Source organism: Tamandua tetradactyla, chromosome 1 (assembly GCF_023851605.1).
Source record: "Tamandua tetradactyla isolate mTamTet1 chromosome 1, mTamTet1.pri, whole genome shotgun sequence".
Classification (NCBI taxonomy): domain Eukaryota; kingdom Metazoa; phylum Chordata; class Mammalia; order Pilosa; family Myrmecophagidae; genus Tamandua; species Tamandua tetradactyla.
In genome coordinates this window covers 83,519,411-83,536,503 of record NC_135327.1, presented here as the reverse complement: position 1 = coordinate 83,536,503, position 17,093 = coordinate 83,519,411, and the positions used below count along the sequence as shown (strand labels likewise).

General features: G+C 38.6%; 1 protein-coding gene and 1 non-coding gene across 3 annotated transcripts in view; one reads left to right on the top strand and one right to left on the bottom strand.

Moving 5' to 3' along the window:
* The window catches only part of AMPH (amphiphysin), a 273,409-nt gene that overhangs the window by 209,032 nt on the left and 47,284 nt on the right, over nucleotides 1–17,093 (bottom strand). The gene's annotated exons all lie outside the window — the stretch shown is intronic.
* TRNAE-UUC (transfer RNA glutamic acid (anticodon UUC)) lies at nucleotides 8,905–8,975 on the top strand. Its single transcript has one exon. It is a non-coding gene; the product is annotated as a tRNA-Glu (tRNA).

Below are 17,093 nucleotides of genomic sequence, written 5' to 3'. Positions count from 1 at the left end.
TGTGTTTCTAGGATTTTTTCCATTACATCTAGATTATTTAATTTGTTGATGTACAATTATTCATAGTATCTTCTCATAGTCCTTTTTTAGGTCAATCATAAAATATACTGTTTTATTGTTTTAAGAACCTTTACATCCAAATTGCTCGCATTCAATAAAAAATACTCAGTTATGTGAAATAGTATATATCATGAAGATGTGCAATTTTGAACATAATATCAAATGTGTAAAGCAAATTTGAATTTTGACTAAGTGATATTATCATAGTCCTTTTTATTTCAGTAGTAATGGCCCCCTTTTCATTTCTGATTTCAGTTATTTGTGTCCTCTTTTTCTTCATCAGTCTCGCTAAAGACTTGTCAATTTTAGTGAGCTTTTCAAAAAAAACAACTCTTGGTTTTGTTGATTTTATTTAACTCTGTTCTATTTTTTTGTTATTTCCTTTCTTCTGCCACTTTGGGTATAATTTGCTCTTCTCTTTGTTTTTTCTAGTTAGAGTTTAGGTCTCTGATTTGAAATCTTTCTTATTTTTTAATATAAGCATTTAAAGATATAAATTTCCCTCTCAGCAGTGCCCTTCCTACATTCCATAGGATTTGGTATATTGTATTTTCATTTTCATCCACTCAAGATATTTCCTTATTCTCCTAGTGATTTCCTCTTTAACCCATTAGTTGTTTAAGCAAACATTATTTAATTTTTTATTATTTAAACATTATTTAATGTTTTCTGTTGTTGGGTGATGTATTCTATAAATGTCTGTAAGGTCTACTTAGTTTAAAATATCATTCAAGTCTTCTATTTTCTTATTGATTTTCTGTCTAGATGTTCTACCCATTAATGAAAATGCTTTATTAAAATCTCCTACTATTAATGTAGAACTATCTATTTTTCCCTTCAAATCTGTCAGTATTTGCTTCACATGTTTTGGGACTCAACTTTTATATGCATATATAATTATTACATATTTTTGTTAAATTGACCCCTTTATTAGCATATACTAATTGTCTTTGTCCCTTGCAACAGTTTTTGGCTAAAAGACTATTTTATCTGATAAAACTATTGCTAGCTCAACTTTCTTTTGGTTGCAAATTGCATGGCTTATTTTTTCCATTCTTTTACTTTCAGCTATCTTATGTGTTTGAATTTAAAGTGAGTGTCTTGAAAACTGCATATAGTAGGGTCATGTTCTTTTATCCATTCTGACAATCTGCCTTTTGACTAGAGAATTTAATCCATTTACATTTATAGGTCCTATTGATAATGCTGGAGTTTCTTCTATTTTGTTTTGTTCTGTTTTATCATTTTGCTACTGTAAGTCTTATACCTTTTTTTGTCCAGCAATTCTTCTGATAATGCCTACTTTAATATTTATTTGATATCTTTGTGTTGAACCATATTGAGTCCTTTCTCCTTTCTACCTGTACATATTTTCCATATATTTTCCTTGTGGTAACCCTGTGGTTAAAATTTAACATCCTGAATAAATAACAATCATATTTGATTTGATACCTACTTGATTTCAATGGCATATGCATACACTGTTCTTGTACCCTTCATCCCCCAATCTTATTTTCTACTTGTTACAAATTATATCTTTGTACATTTTATGTACAAAACCATAGATTTATCGTTATTTTTATGCATTTGCATTTTAGGATCTGTAGAAAGAAGTGGAGTTATATGCCAAGGAACATAATACAATAGTTCTGGCATTTATAATTACCCACATGATTACCTTTCCAGAGGTCTTTATTTCTTTATGCTACTTTGAACCATTGCCTAGTGTCCTTTCCTTCCTGTCTAAAGAACTCTTTTTTGCACTACTTATAGGGCAAGTCTAGTGGTAATGAACTCCCTCAGATTTTGTTTATCTTGGAAAGTCTTAATCTGTCCCTCATTTGAGAAAGAAAATTTCATCAGGTTTTAATTTATTGGTTGATGTTTGTTTTCCTTCAACACTTTAAGTATTTCAACCACTGCTTCTTGCCTCTGTGGTTTCTGGTGAGAAATCAGCACTCAATCTATATGGGGATTCCTTGTAGATAACATGTTGCTTTTCTCTTGCACCTTTCAGAACTCTCCTTGTCCTTTGCATTCAACAGTATGATCAATATATGACAGGATTTAGTTTTCTTTATATTTCACCTGTTTGGTGTTCTTTGAGCTTCTTGATTTGCATATTAACATCTTTTGCTAAGCTTGGAAAGTTATCTGTCATTATTTCTTTGAATGTTCCTTATGACTCTTTCTCTTTCTTCTCTTTCTGGGACACCATAATGCATATATTTGTTTGCATTATAGTTTGAAACTATTATGTTACCCAGAAAAGCCATGTTTTAATCCTGTTCCAATCTTGTGGAGCCAGACATATTGTTTAGGGTGGGAAACTTTGAATGGACTGTTTCCATGGATGTATGTCACACCCAATTGTGAGTATGGCCTTTTGATTAGATGGAGATATGACTCCACCCATTTAAGGTGAGTCTTGATTAGTTTACTAATGTCCTTTAAAAGGGGAGACATTTTGGAGAAACATCAGATGCAGATGCTTGGAGAGCAGATGCTTCAGAGCTGACAGGGACGTGGATGTTTGGAGATGCTTGGAGTGCCAACAAAGAGAGCATATACCTAGACATGGGCAGAGCCCAGTAGACATTGCCATGTGCTTTCCCATGAGATGCTAAGCAATACAGAACCCAGAGTTGTGTCCTGGAGAAGTTAAGTGAAGGCTCACAGATGCTTAGAGAGGAAACCACTGGCATAAGAAGCTGGAAGCAGCAGAACCAGGAACAAGGACCAGCGGACACCAGTCACTTGCCTTCCCTTGTGACAGACACCAGCCTTTTCTAAGTCAAGGTATCTTTTACTGGATGCCTTAGTTTGGACATTTTATTAGAGCTATTTCATTTCTGGAATATTGCATTCTGGCAGCTTCAGCAAACTAAAACAGTGTCCCAAAGGTTGCTTAGGCTATTTTTACTTTTTATAATTTTTCATTTCTGCTCATTAGACTGACTTATTTAAGTATCTTGTTTTCAAGTTTGTAGATTCTTTCTTCTGCTACCCCCAATCTTCTGTTGAAAACCCTCCCAGAAAAGTTTTATTTCAGTTTTTGTAGTCTTCAACTCTAGTAGTTTTGTTTGGTTCCTTTTAATCTTTTATCTCTTTATTGAGAATCTCATATTGTTCTTTCATTGCTTTCCTGATGCCCTTTAGTTCTTTCTATTTTCCTTCATCTCTTTGAGCATAATAATGATCTTCTTTTTTTAATCTTTGTCTGGTCTGTCAACTGTTTTGTTTTCTTTATTAATGTTTCCTGAAAGTCTATCCTTTTCCTTTGGATGGATCATCACTTCCTGTTTCTTTGTTTTTCTTGCAATCTTCATTGTGTACTCTGGGATTTATTCCCTGAGATTTCTGTTTCTTGAATTTTTAACCAGCTAGTGACATGACAGATATGTTCTTGAGTGTCTGGAGCTGAGAAAACCAAGCAAACCTAAGCCAAAAATCCCCTTTCACCATCTTTGAAAGTTGGCTTTACTTTGGCTGGTAGTCTTCACTAGAGTTTCAGCCTTTCTATCAGGAAAATCAGCCTGAGGCAAATGTAAGGTATAGGGTCTTCCCTGTTTTTTGGGTCTGTATCTTGCCCTGGGTTTATGCTTGCTGGTAGCCTTAAGAGTTCCATTGGTTACTAGAGTTGGAATACTCATTCTACCTCCCAAGAACCAGACCTTTCCCCACTCCTGGGTGTTCTACTGCAATTGTTTCTTACACTGTGTTCCTTGTCTCAATTTGCTTTTGCTTAAAGGGCAAATTCTGTGAGGGAAGGCACACCAGAAAGGAGCTTCCAAGTCAATCTTTACCTTCTGGAACAAAGCCAGGGACCCACAAAAGGAGAGCTGGCTGGCTCCAACTGTCCTGGAGGGGTGAAGGTAGGTCAAGAAGGGCATCAGGAGCTTTTTCCATGGCTTGCCAAAGCTACACTTTCTTGACTCAGCCCTTGTCCAGCAAATGCAGCCTTTAACCGTTCTCTTTAACTGTTCTGCGGAAGCACACAGTCTTTAACTTTACTCCACTGCCTGTGTCCAGAGCAGGTTGGAACAATGGCCAGGCCCCCAGTGATCCAAAGTAGCTCATCAAAAGCAGTGATTACATGATCACTCCACACCTCCCCACCCAGTCCTGGATCACGGAGAAGTGGACTTTCAGATCCCTCTTTGGCATCGGTGGGCAGACCCTACTCTGTAACTACCGTGCAGAGTGAGCAATTTACTGGTATTTGCCATAACTTACCAGCCTCTTCTTCCCATTCTTCCCTGGATGCTGTACAGTCTTCTATAGGACTCCTAGGTTTTAAGATAATTGATTCAGACAGTTCCTGAGTTGTTCTGGTAGACTGATTCCTACTCTACCATTTTCCCACAATTCTCTGCTAGCTACCATTTTAACAGAAGTGGTTTAAGTTCAGATGTGTATTTATATCGATTTGTACTACAAATATTGCCTCTGTCTGCTTATATATTTGTACCCCAAAAAAGAATACAAACTCACATTATATGAAAAGCAGAACTACGTGACAGAAGTACCTTCCATTAGTGCAAAGCAGAGCAAAACTGAACAGGAAAAACTAAAACAGGTAACATAAAGAGGAATAATGGCTAGGATAGGGTTCCTTTCTTCCATTTTCTAATAAATTAGTATATTATAATATAAAAATGTGGGAAAGGTTTGTTTGTTGTTGCTATTATTGCTATTTATTTAAGAAATTTTCAGGGAGGCGAGACTCAAGAGCGGCTTGGGATAAAAGGCAAGTCCTGGCTCTGGGATTTATCAGTTGGGGAGGTACTAATGGAGTGAGCATTACCAGAGTCGATTATGACTACCAGCTATGATTAGCCTGACCAGAACATTAAAGGTGATAGAAAAGTTGCATTTATGTGTCTTTTGAGGTATTATTTAACTGTTCTATCTTATTAATACAGGAATGGAAGCAATTTTCATAAAACAGAAAGCCAGTATGTTCCAATTATGTTAGATACATAAGGTAATAAGTTTCTTGGAAATAAATTACTGAAACAAATGAATTATATCTCTTCAATATAAGTGGTAATTTTCCATGACAGCACAGATTTTATATAACACTGTGCACAGTGCAAATGGATGTTCAAATAGATTATAACCCTGCAACCTGTCTGAAAAGTCCTAGAAATTGGAAACGCAGGACTCCGAGTTGGTGAGCAAGCCTCAGTCTTAACCTAAAAGCAGCTGTTTGGTGAAGGAAGCATGTTTAAAAAAAAAAAAAAAAACACAAAGAACAACTTGTAAAATAAATAATGGGTTCCCCATTAGCAATGGAGACTAGATGGCAAGGCCAGTCTTCAAGCTTCTCATCTGTTTCATTTTGCTGATTAGTGAGATGATAAATCATCATCCAGAATCCAGCTAGGTCAGGTGAGATCTGATGTCTTTATCAAACAGAAAAACAGAAACCACTTCAGGTATGTACAATGTAGGGTATGAAGGAGCACAACAGCAAACAGGACAGTGAGGTATTCCAAGGATCAGCAATTGCAGGAAGCTGTTCCCAAAACTAAGCCAAGAAGTCAAAGGAGGAGGTGATGTTAATGAGCCCAGGGTCACCTGATGGAAACTGGCACCACAGTGAGCCAGTCCATGCGAAGCTGGGGCCAGGAAGGGCACACAGCTACTGCTAAAAAAGCCACCCAAGGTGTGTCAGGAGGGGGAGAAATACCCTGGTTTCTCCTTTCCGTCCACCCTCCCATCTCCCATCAGTGCCTTCCAATGGCCAATCCCAGCTGGAAGAGAAGTGACCCAGAGTCTCAAAGTGTGATCTGCAGGGTCAGGCCCTCTGCCACACAGAAAGCAGAAGGGTGAGCCAGGGATCTGAGGGCAAACCCTTGAAACTGTGATATCTGAACTGCATCAATGGTATAACTCCAAGGAACTGCTTTGTTGCATCCTGCTTTGGTGTGCTACCATTAGCCTATATCACAAGTTGATGAAATGCTTCATTGGGATTATAGACAAAATGGGGCCAGGACTGTTACTCATTGCATCACATAGGAAGACTCCAATGAGAAACTTCTGCTGGTCTCAATCTCCATAATAGTTGTGCTTCCCAAAAGCACTTAGGAAGATTTAGCTTATGGACACTGGCTATGAAATGCTCTGGCTTTTTTCGTTGCACTGTTCATCCCAGCTAAACTGCAGCTCAGCCTGAGCCCTCTCTCTAGTTTTTTTTATTTATTCCTATTTTTAATATTTGATTTTTTCTTTATTTTCTGCATTACTCTAATATAAGCTGACTTAACTAGTTTATGGAAAAAGCATGAAAAAATATATACATATACACACTTACATTCACATAAGTGTACATGCATTATTTTGAATGTAGACAAACCTAATATGACTAAAATCCAAGGCACGAGCTTTGTTGTCATACCAAATTGAGCTGAAGCCTAGCTATGAACTCCTCATTTGTCAAACATATTGCAAATATTTGTGTTTTATTTACTTTGTAATATTGCTTTTGCTTTGTTGGCCTATGCCATACAGGGTATTAGTGTTAATGAAGTTAAGTCTACTGGTTTAACTTAATTGATTACATGCTCAGGAAGACCTTCACCATCCTAAGAGCTGGTAAATATTAATTTGTATTTCTTCCTGTTTTATGGTTTCTTTAAATAAAAAACATTTAAAGCTTTAAAGCATAATGATAATAATAGCAAACAACTACACAGAACCTGCTCTGTGCTAGATACTATTCTGAATCATAGTTCCAATTCAATATAGTTCTCACAACAAGTCTAAGGTAGCTACTATTAGCATCCCCATGTTACAGATTAGAAAATTGAGGCGCTCCTAGGTTAAGCAACTTGACCAAAGTAACACACACAGCTAGGAAATGGCAGGGCAGGGATTTGAACTCAGGCAGTCAGCTCTAGACTCTCAGTGCCCAAATACAGTACATGCTGCCTCTGGAATTTATTTTGATGCAAGGTATAAGGCAAGGATCTGAAGCTGTTTTGTTTTGTTTTATTCCTGAGTAGTCAGCTAACAATCCCAGCAATATTACTGAATCATCTTTATTTCTCACAATGACTAATGTTAACTTTATCACCCATATTCTAATAATCCTTGACATCACATATGTGCAAGACAGCAGCGATGATGCAGCGCTGTACTTTTCCTAGTGCGCGCTTACAGGTAAAACAACTGAGAATGCGATTTATCAATTTAACTCTATTGTAAACCACAGACTGTAGTTAACAGTACAATTATACAACTGTTTTTTCATGAATTGTAACAAATGTACCACATTAATGTAAGGTGTTGATAATAGAGTGGTATAAGGGAGCCCCGTATTTTATGCATGATTTTTCTGTAAAACCTACAACTTCTTTAGAAAAAAAATTCAAAAAAAAAAAGCTTCAAGGCTTTTCCCCAGGCAGCAACTGACCAGGAGACTCTTTCACAAGGACCCACTTAATCGCTGGGACACATGCAAACACTCACAGCAGCACTACACATTAGAATTCCAGCCTAGCTACCGCTTTCCAACTTGGATTTCCTCTAATTAAAAGATTGAGGAAGCTGAAATGAGAATCACAATCGGCAGCTGATGTTCATGCAGCCTTTGCCACTTATAAAAGAGAAACACGGCTGGTCTCAAGAAAACGTCGCAAACAAACAAGCAAAAAGAGCCTTTATTACAACGAATAAATAAATATGCATGGAATAAATAAAAGAATGGTAGGAGTGGTTACCAGCAATGGTGACAGGATGATGGGTGAGGTTTGTTATTCCATTTTCTCCTAAGCTTTCTGAATTTCTATAATGATCACTCATTACCTGGATAAAAAAATCATTATTAAGATGCTTCACAATGATTAAATAGTGTAAGCAAACCTTAAACACAGGCTTCCTGTTGCATCCCTTCACCTGCTCTATGCAGACCCTCCACTAGGGGTAGGGGATAGAGAACAAAAAATATTTTAGCCTTATTTTTAATTTGATTTTATAATCTGGAGAACATACTCATGATTATTTGCATAAGTGAATACTAATTTTTTAATGCTTATAAATTTATAAAATGGAGCCTGGATATGAAATGCCAAAACCATACCTTAAGGGAAGTCTTCTAAGTACAGGCTGATGCTCTTTCTACCTGGCCTGCCTCCAGCCTCCGCTACCCACCTTCACTCTGCTCCTGGGCAGCGTTCATTTGAAGTCCGAGACAATCAGTGGGGATGGCTGTCCTGCTGGTCTTCTCCTAACCTAAAATGTGCACTCGCATAGGCTCCCTCACCCCCATAACCTCCCCAGTCTGCTGCTATTGCTTTCATTCACTTCCCTCAATAACTCTTATAGTCTTCTAAATTGACAATGATTGTGTAGCCCTCTGGGCTTATGGCAGTTTGGAAGCTCTGTGCACCCCCAAAAGGACCATGTTATTTAATCCACTCCTGTGGGTGTAGACCTATTGTGGGTAGGACTTTTGGATCAGATTATTTCAATTGAGACATGACCCTTCTCTTTCAAGATGGGTCTTAATCCACTTTCTGGAGTCCTTTATAAGAGGATAAAATGCATACAGAAGCTGAGAGAGATGAAATTGAGAAAAAGCCCCAGCGAAGCTGAGAGACAAGGACACACCCACAGAAGCTGAGAGTGGAAGCCACTGAAACCAGAAGCTGGAAGCAACACAACCAGGGAGAGAAGGACCAGTAAGCCATGTGACAAAGGAGTCTAGACATTCAGCAGCCTTTCTTCAGGAAGAACGTATCGTCCTGTTGATCCCTTAATTTGACATTTTCATGGCCTTAGAATTGTAACTTCTGAGCTAATAAATCCCCATTGTTAAAAGCTGGTCCTAGGGGTGCACGGGTGGTTCAGTGGTAGAATGCTCGCCTTTCATGCGGGAGACCCGGGTTCAATTCCCGGACCATGCACCACCCCCCACCACCCCCACAAAAAAAGCTAGTCCACAATGGTATATTGCATGTCGTCAGCTCTAACAATCAAAACAGGGCTAGACTACCACTAGAGTTTCTAAACACCCATTGAGATTTGGCATTTTGCAAGATCTCAAGTTCTAAAGGAAACAACCTATAAGCCAAAGTACCTTCATGACATGCCTTTGACATGACCATCCAGTGTGGGGGAATTCAAACCTTCCAAAGGAGCCCAGCCTACTTTGTAAAAGCTCTAATCAAATAAGGAAGGAAAAAAACAATTTTCTAATATTGAGCTGTACTTTTCATGCTTATAATTTCTCTTTATTGGTTCTCCTGGCTCAGCTCTCCAGGGCAGAACAAATCCTTTTTCCACAAGACAGCCCTTCAAATGTTTGATTTACTATGTTCAGATATTAAATTATGGCAATTTTCCTTACGTGTGGCTGTTCTGTCTTTGTTATATTTTTTTCTCATTTTCATACTTATCCACCTGAGAGTACCTGGAATGAACCATCTGGGCCTTCCAGGAAATCATTTGGAGCATGAATTAGATGCCCAGACAAGCATGATATTTGTCTTATTCATCAACTCAGGGTAGATAAGGCAAAAGGCAAAAGACTGGGGTGTGGGGAGTCACTCGTTCTTTTCCATTTCTATTTCTAGGGAAAGGCAGAGGACATGGGCAGAATCCCCAGACTCATACCTGAGAGACCTCCACTTGATTCTTAACTGAGTCTAATACAAGTAAAATGTAGGAGGTAACAAATACCTGGTTTACAAACATAGACTCGGAGACAGGCTGAGCTCTACCATGTGACAGTGTATGACCTTGGGTAAGCCACTTAACTTCCCCAGATTGAGTTTTCTCATCTATAAAATTCATATAATAATATCTACTTCACATGGCTACTTTGAGAAACCAAATGAAATAATACATCTGAGGCTCACAATATGCTCTCAATAACTACTAGCTATTGTTATTTCTTGAAGAAGATGCATATAGACTTCTTGCCTTCCATCCTATTCACTTCTAGATTGCATACAATCTACTAGTGTGAGGAAATTTGGGGATAGATTTTAATGTAGTAGGAATAGGGAGAGGATCTGCTTCCAACATAAAACTTTATTACAGTTCTTTTTACAAAATGCGACAAATGAACAACATCTAAAATCTATTTCTTAAAAACCTAAAAGGAACAAAAAGAATGAACAGCAGCGTGGATGAATGTACCCCTCGGGTATACCAAGTTTCCCAGCTGCATGTCACTGAGGTAGGTCACCTTACTCCCGGGGCTTCTCTCCAAGTCCCCAAGCTGTCGCTCCAGTTTCTGGCCCTGTCAGTTACAGGATTTCATACCAGTCCTCCCTTCTGGGTACGCAGATGCTAAGAAGTGGAATCCACTGGAAAGGATGATCCCTCCATGACTATCACCATTAACCAACAACTCACATTCGGTTTCTATGCCTTATCCACTTGTGAGCTTGACTGGCACAATTCAACTGCAAAGAACTCTGGAGTATTGACCAGAGTCCCTAAAAGCAGGAACATCGCCTATTTTTATTTTCTCCTGGTAACCAGCATTTAGCACAGTACTATACTATAGAATGCCATGACCAGTTCTTGAACGCATGAACAAAGGAAGGAAGGAAGAAGGTCAGAAGGAAGAAAAAAAAGAAAGGAAGATATGGAGGGAAGGGGAGGGAGGTGACTAGACGAATGAATGAACAAATGAACAAGTCAAGATAGCACCTGTGAAGCCTCTTGGGACTACCACAATGATACCAGTTACGCAGGTTTTCCTGAGTGAAAACAGGCACAACTGCATCATGACAGAGATCGGGCTGTGATCAGTTGCTGATATTGCCACATGGAACCAGGAGGCTCTGCTTTCTTATAGGTGATACCCCTCAAGCAACCCACAGTGCTTTCCAGGAGAAAATCACGCCCATCACTGCAAAGTCAGAAAGATGTCAAAAATAACCCAATGTGCCCTTACTCATTAAGAGTGGTTCCATCGCCTGCTGAGCTGGCAGTCAATAAATAAGAAGAGCCTGCAATCTCTCCACCCTCTCCCCAGACAAAGAGTAGGTGATTAAATAGGCTCTCCTTGCAGCTACAAGGGATGAGTAGGTAGGGTTGCCAAATTTAGCAAATACAAATATATATTTGGGACATATTTATAACAAAAAAATTGTTGCCTATCTGAATTCAAATTGAACTGGGTGTCCTGTATTTTATCTGGCAACCCTATGAACAGGGAACTCAGATCCATCCTGTTTTTAAGGGAATGCATCAGCCTATGAGGACACAAGAGACAAACCCAGATAGGCAATGATATGTAACAAAATATAAAGGAGCACTGAACTTGGAGACCAAATTTCTGGCTGTGTTATGTGGCTGTGCAAGTCACCTCATCTTAAAATCTCAATTTCCCCATCTGTGAAATGGGAATAATTGTCCCTACTGAACAAGATCCATAAATCCCTGTTTATCAACTCCCGTCACTCATCCTCCCTTATACTCTTTCCTCGCCAGCAGAGAACAACTGAAGAATTGTCCTTCCTACCTAATTTTCTCAAAATTCTCTATTCATATAAGACATTAAAAAGCACCCTTTCCAGCAAACCACTGAGTCAGTGACAAAAACTCTGCTTGGTGAACACCCTTTTTACTCTTTCATGCAAATGATGTGGAAATCTTGTATTGCATAAATGACATGCAAATCTCCATAGCAGTGATTGGAATGGAAGAAATGGGATCTACATAAATAGCAGCCATATCCATGAGGATGCCTTAGCTTTACAGAGTGGAGAATAGTTGCAGGTAAGAAGCTGGGCTAGGAGACACGCTTCTCTTCAGTAATATGAAGAAACTCAGCCCCACAAAGGCGAAGTGACTGCCCGCCACCCCCCCAAGCCCCAACCTCAGAGCTGGCTAAAAGATCACGCAGGAATATCGGATTTGTGATATTCACACCAGTCCCTTTCCTACATCACTTATTATACTGCAGGAAATGGAGGAGAGGCAATGAAATATTGGAATCCTCTTCTAGCTGACATTCAATAGAATGTCGTTTGCTTAACTACTTCACTCGACTGCCAAGTACCTGGAATGCACTGGGTCCTGGTGATTAAGAGATGGACATGTTACATCCATCATGTTACAAGAGAACACAGAACAGTAAAAACCATCTACTGCAGTAAGTTCTGATATAAATGTTCTTGTTGAAGTTAACACTCAAGATGGAAGTTTAATTGGGCCGAAGCATCCACAGGGAGTTCTGACAAACGAGCAAGAATTCTCATCAGACAAACAAAATCTATTCCTTTCATTCATGCAATATATACTTGGAGCATTTATTATTCATGTGCTTTTGAGTTAGGCTGTTAAGTACAGCAATAAATAACAGCAACAAAATGACCAAACCCTCATGAAACTGATGTTTGTATTGGGAACACGGAACAGACAACATATATAAACAAACGTATGCAGATATACACAAACACACACACACTATAACGTCAAGTGATTGTGACTTCAGTGAGGAAAATTTCAATGCAATTTAAGAGAGAGAAACCAGATTATAGGTGGGTAGACTGTAAGTGGAAAGTGAGAGAAAGGAATGAGTGTGGTGGATCCTTTCAAGGTCAGGCAAACAAAGTCAAAGGAGAGAACTGGAGTGATACTGGAGGGTTGACAAGTATTATTTTTAAGAATGCAGACTTCAGAATGTTTAGGGCTGAGGGCAAAGTTAACAGAGTAGAAAGAACTAAGAGAAAGCAAGAAAAAGCACAAACTGATAAAACCAGTTCCCAGAAAAGATGGAAGCTGGGATGGGAAGGAAAGCATAAGGTTAGCAGAGAGGGATATCAGAGTAGCTCACCTCAGTCTTCTTTATTTTACATAAGTTATATTTTATCATATTAGAAATTAAAACTGAAAGACATTTTAAAAGCTCATTAAGTCATTTAAAAATAATAACAGACTAATCACATGGTAATATAATATTTTATGATATTCTGTGATGGTTTTTTGTCTTTTTTTTTTACATCTTTGAAAGTCACTTTACTGCGTGGCTTAGTAGAACACATCTGGGTTCTCACATCTGCTTCTGCTTTTTCAATTCACTGAAATATTTTATCTCTGGAAAACCTCACTGCATACTTCTAGGAGAATAAGAACAATAAAAGCAAATAACATCTATTATTATGTAAATAATATTGGCTTCCAAAGTTCCCAGAAGGGTCTGAAGCTCCCCCTGGAGTCCTAGGACCACACTTTGAGAATTAGGACTCCAGCCAAACAGCACAAATGGAAGGAATACACAACACCCAGCAGAGGCTCCCACACCTACTGTGTTGGCCTCTCCTGCAGGTTTCTAGCTAGTCTACAGTGTACAGTGATCCATGAGTCCCTGTCTATGACAGTGGAAGAGACAGAAATGCTCATTTTTGGCTCAGGGCGGTTTCTAGTGGTTGCTCCCCACCATGCCATTTCTAACAGCTATGTAGGCAGACTCTATTCACTGCCTATGCACTTGCTTACCCCTCCATTCTTCAGAGGACTTGTTCTTTAACCTCGAAATAGACATGACTGACAACTTCACTTCCACCCCAATGATTTCTAAGTTGCTTCTTAATGTATTTCAAGTGTAGACAGTCCTCTCCTTAATGGCAGCTACAATTAATGGAGTCCATTGTCCTGACTCATGTTCAGTGATCACTTGATTTGGGGGAGTGAATCAGAATCCCATAAAGGCATGTTCAAGTTCTAAACCAATTATGGATGTGAACCCATTTGTAAATAGGAGGCTTGAAGAGCAAATTTAGTTGAGCACAAACTGAATGAGGGTGGGCCTTAATCCACATGGATGAAGTTTTTATAAGCAAAGGAAATTGGACACATAAGCAGAAGCTAGAAGTCAAGAGAAATTAGAGGGGCAAACTCAAGGAGAGAGCTGCCGTGTAAGGAAAGACCGCTGGAGTAGTTCAGACTCTAGAAGGAAGAAAGCCCTGCAGATCTGCTGGACTTAAACTTTTCACCCCAAAACCATGAGACAATAAATGCCTGTTGTTTAAGCCAACCAATGATATTTGTCACAGCAGCCCTGGCAAAATAAGACACTTGGTATGTACCTAAAGAGATAGCCTATTGTCTTAGGATTTAAGAAATGCCTGGTCCAGAACTCTTCTTACAAAAGGAGTAATAATTGTACCATGATAGCAATAACATTTACATGATGGTTTTACTCTGAGGATAATTCCTTTGAGGAGAAAGGAATAATCACAGTTAATAATGGGAAGGTTTTGGTTTTTATATTAATAGCCAAATCTGAATTAATGATGTTAATCCCATACCTAAATTTAACTCTGAGCTCCTCTCTCACCAAACCTTTTAAGTAAATTTTGCACGGTAATAGAGAAAGAGAGGTACAAAGGATTAAGAAAATACATACAATGTAAAATCTGTTTCTAAGTTACAAAAAAGGGTTTATGCATAAAGTTAGCCTAGTATGCATTTCCAGAATGTTGAATCAAGTTTCCATGTTCAGATGCATTCAAATTCTCATTGTAGCACTTCGTCAACTCTATGTACATAAAATGCCACCCTTCAATTTGCTCCTTCTGGAAGGAAAGAGTTGTTTTCTTGGAAAAATTATTAAGTAGATGATATTTCTACTTAATTTTTATATTTTTCCCAGTGTTGGAGGCCAAAGAGCAAGATGAAATCTCTTAACTTATGCAAATAGTAAAGGCTCATTACTGTATTTGTCAATTTCCCCAACGAGATGATAAAAGAACAAAGGCCCTAAATACAATTAAGTTTGTAAAATACTGTTTCCTACAGTTCCTTCTTTGAGATTTACAATGTGCAAGAGTCAAACAAAGACCCTAGGAAAAGTAGGAGGGTTGTTTAACTGATTATTTCCCAAGTTGTTTTACCTTGAACCACCCCTCCCCCCTTTTTTTATATAATACCTATTAACATATGCAGTGTCCGGATTATATACCCTCCAATATCAAACTTGGGATCACCCAACCGCAGGGCTATTGAGCATGAAGCCTTTATATGGAGTGGAATGGATCCAAGAGAGAAGAAGAAAAATGAAAAAAAGAAGAAAAAGATCAGCAGTTACCAAAGTGTGGCCTAGGGACCCTAGTAGGGCCCCCAAGACCTTTCCATGGGCAAATGGCATTAAAACTATTTTCACAATAAAAGACAGATATTCTTTGCCTTTACTTCCGTTAGTCTCACACAAATGTACAGTAGAAGCTTCCAGAGGCTCCTTGATTCATGATGAAGTCTTTGCTCTGATAGCTAACAGTATGTGTGCCTGTGTATTCTCATGTCTGAAATTTTTAAGTTTTAATTACTAATATGAGAAATATTTCTGGATATAACCCATATAAAATAAAACTCTTTGGGATCCTCAAGACAAAATTGCTTCTAAGAGTGTAAAGTGGTCCTGAGCCAAAAGTTCAAGAACCACTGAGATAGATAGATGAAAGCTATCTATCTCAATGACAGAAATAGATATGGATAGCTATGGACAGAGTGAAAGACAGACATATATACTCTAAAAATGTGAATGAATGGCATGCTCCTCCAGATATTTCTTCTCATGCTGCATCTAAGTCTTTCGTGTACTTATCAACCATCAGGTTGAGAGGACATAGTAGCCCCAGAACTTGGAGTTGCCATATTCCAAAGCTTCAGCTGAAGAGGAGATACTAGAGAACACACAGGGCCCCAGTCAAAAAAAACTCTCTTCAATGTAATCTGTGGGTATCTGAAAGTCTCTACCCTAAAACACTGTTATTCAGGGCCTGATTTTAAAATATATCTGCACTCAAACATAATTTGGGCCATGAATTCAAATACTTTATCTTCATTTTATTTTTGCCTACGGGGAAATTTAGCTTGGAATGATTCTCCATACATAATAGTAAACATTTTTTGGCAATCTCATGGTTTATAACTGATGGGAATAGGAATACTTTTAATAAAATGTCAAATTTAAAAGAATCACCTCCATCCTGTTTATTCATTCTCAAGGTTTATAGTCATCAGGGCTCTAAAACATCTGATGAGCCCAAGATTACATTTTTCTATCTCAGTGCAGTAAAAAGAATACAGACTTCAGAGCATGACAGACCTGGAATTACCACTTTCTAGATAAGTGACCTCTGGCAAGTTACTTAACTTCTCTGCGACTTAATTCCCCATTCTATAAAACAGGGATTTGATACATGGGTGAAGGTCAAATAAAGCAAATTATACAAAGTACTTAAAATAGAATCTACTGTATGAAAGATAATAAATGTTGGATTTTAAAAAAATATTTCAGTAATCGAGCACAAGCTATACAAATTTCAATACTTAAAAGCGAAATCGTATCATATGTCCACACTCATAATAAGCAAGAACACACAATAAAGGATTTCTGGAAGAAATACACAGGTAGATATTCACAGTGAAGCCCCCTGTATGCAGTTTGAGGATGAACTCCTCTTTATAAAATATACATCCTCTCAGGTTCTTACTCATTCAAGTAAGGGTGAGAACTCATTCATAGCACTCCTACTGAGTGCTGTGATTTCAGGCAGTGTAATCCAATGGGTATAAGGAAGAGATTAAAACAAGGCCACTGTCCCTGGAAGGGACACCCTGGGGTGGGGGTGGGGTGGAAAACTCTAATATTAGAGAGGCCTGAAGATGGTACACTGGGTGCTGTGGTGGCAGAGTGAGGATGGGCCAGGAGCCACAGCATGGCCAGCCGCCCACCAGGTCCCACCATCTTTTAAGTGAGCAGCAACCCTCAAAAGTTGTCCCAAGAACCTTTCCCTTCAACCAGCACTGTTCTCTACCCCTCAGCTCAGTGATTTCTGTTCTATGATGACAGAATTACAGAGAGATGGACCTTCTACTTCATTCTGGTGATTGCAAATGGTTCATTTTATGTGCCAACTGGGCCAGGCTATGGTGCCTAGTTTTTGGGTCAAACATTGGCCTTTAGCTGTTACTGCAGAGACATTTTGTAGCTGTGCGTAGGATCTACAATCAGTTGACACCAAGCAAAGGTGATTCGCCTCCATCATGCGAGTAGGCCT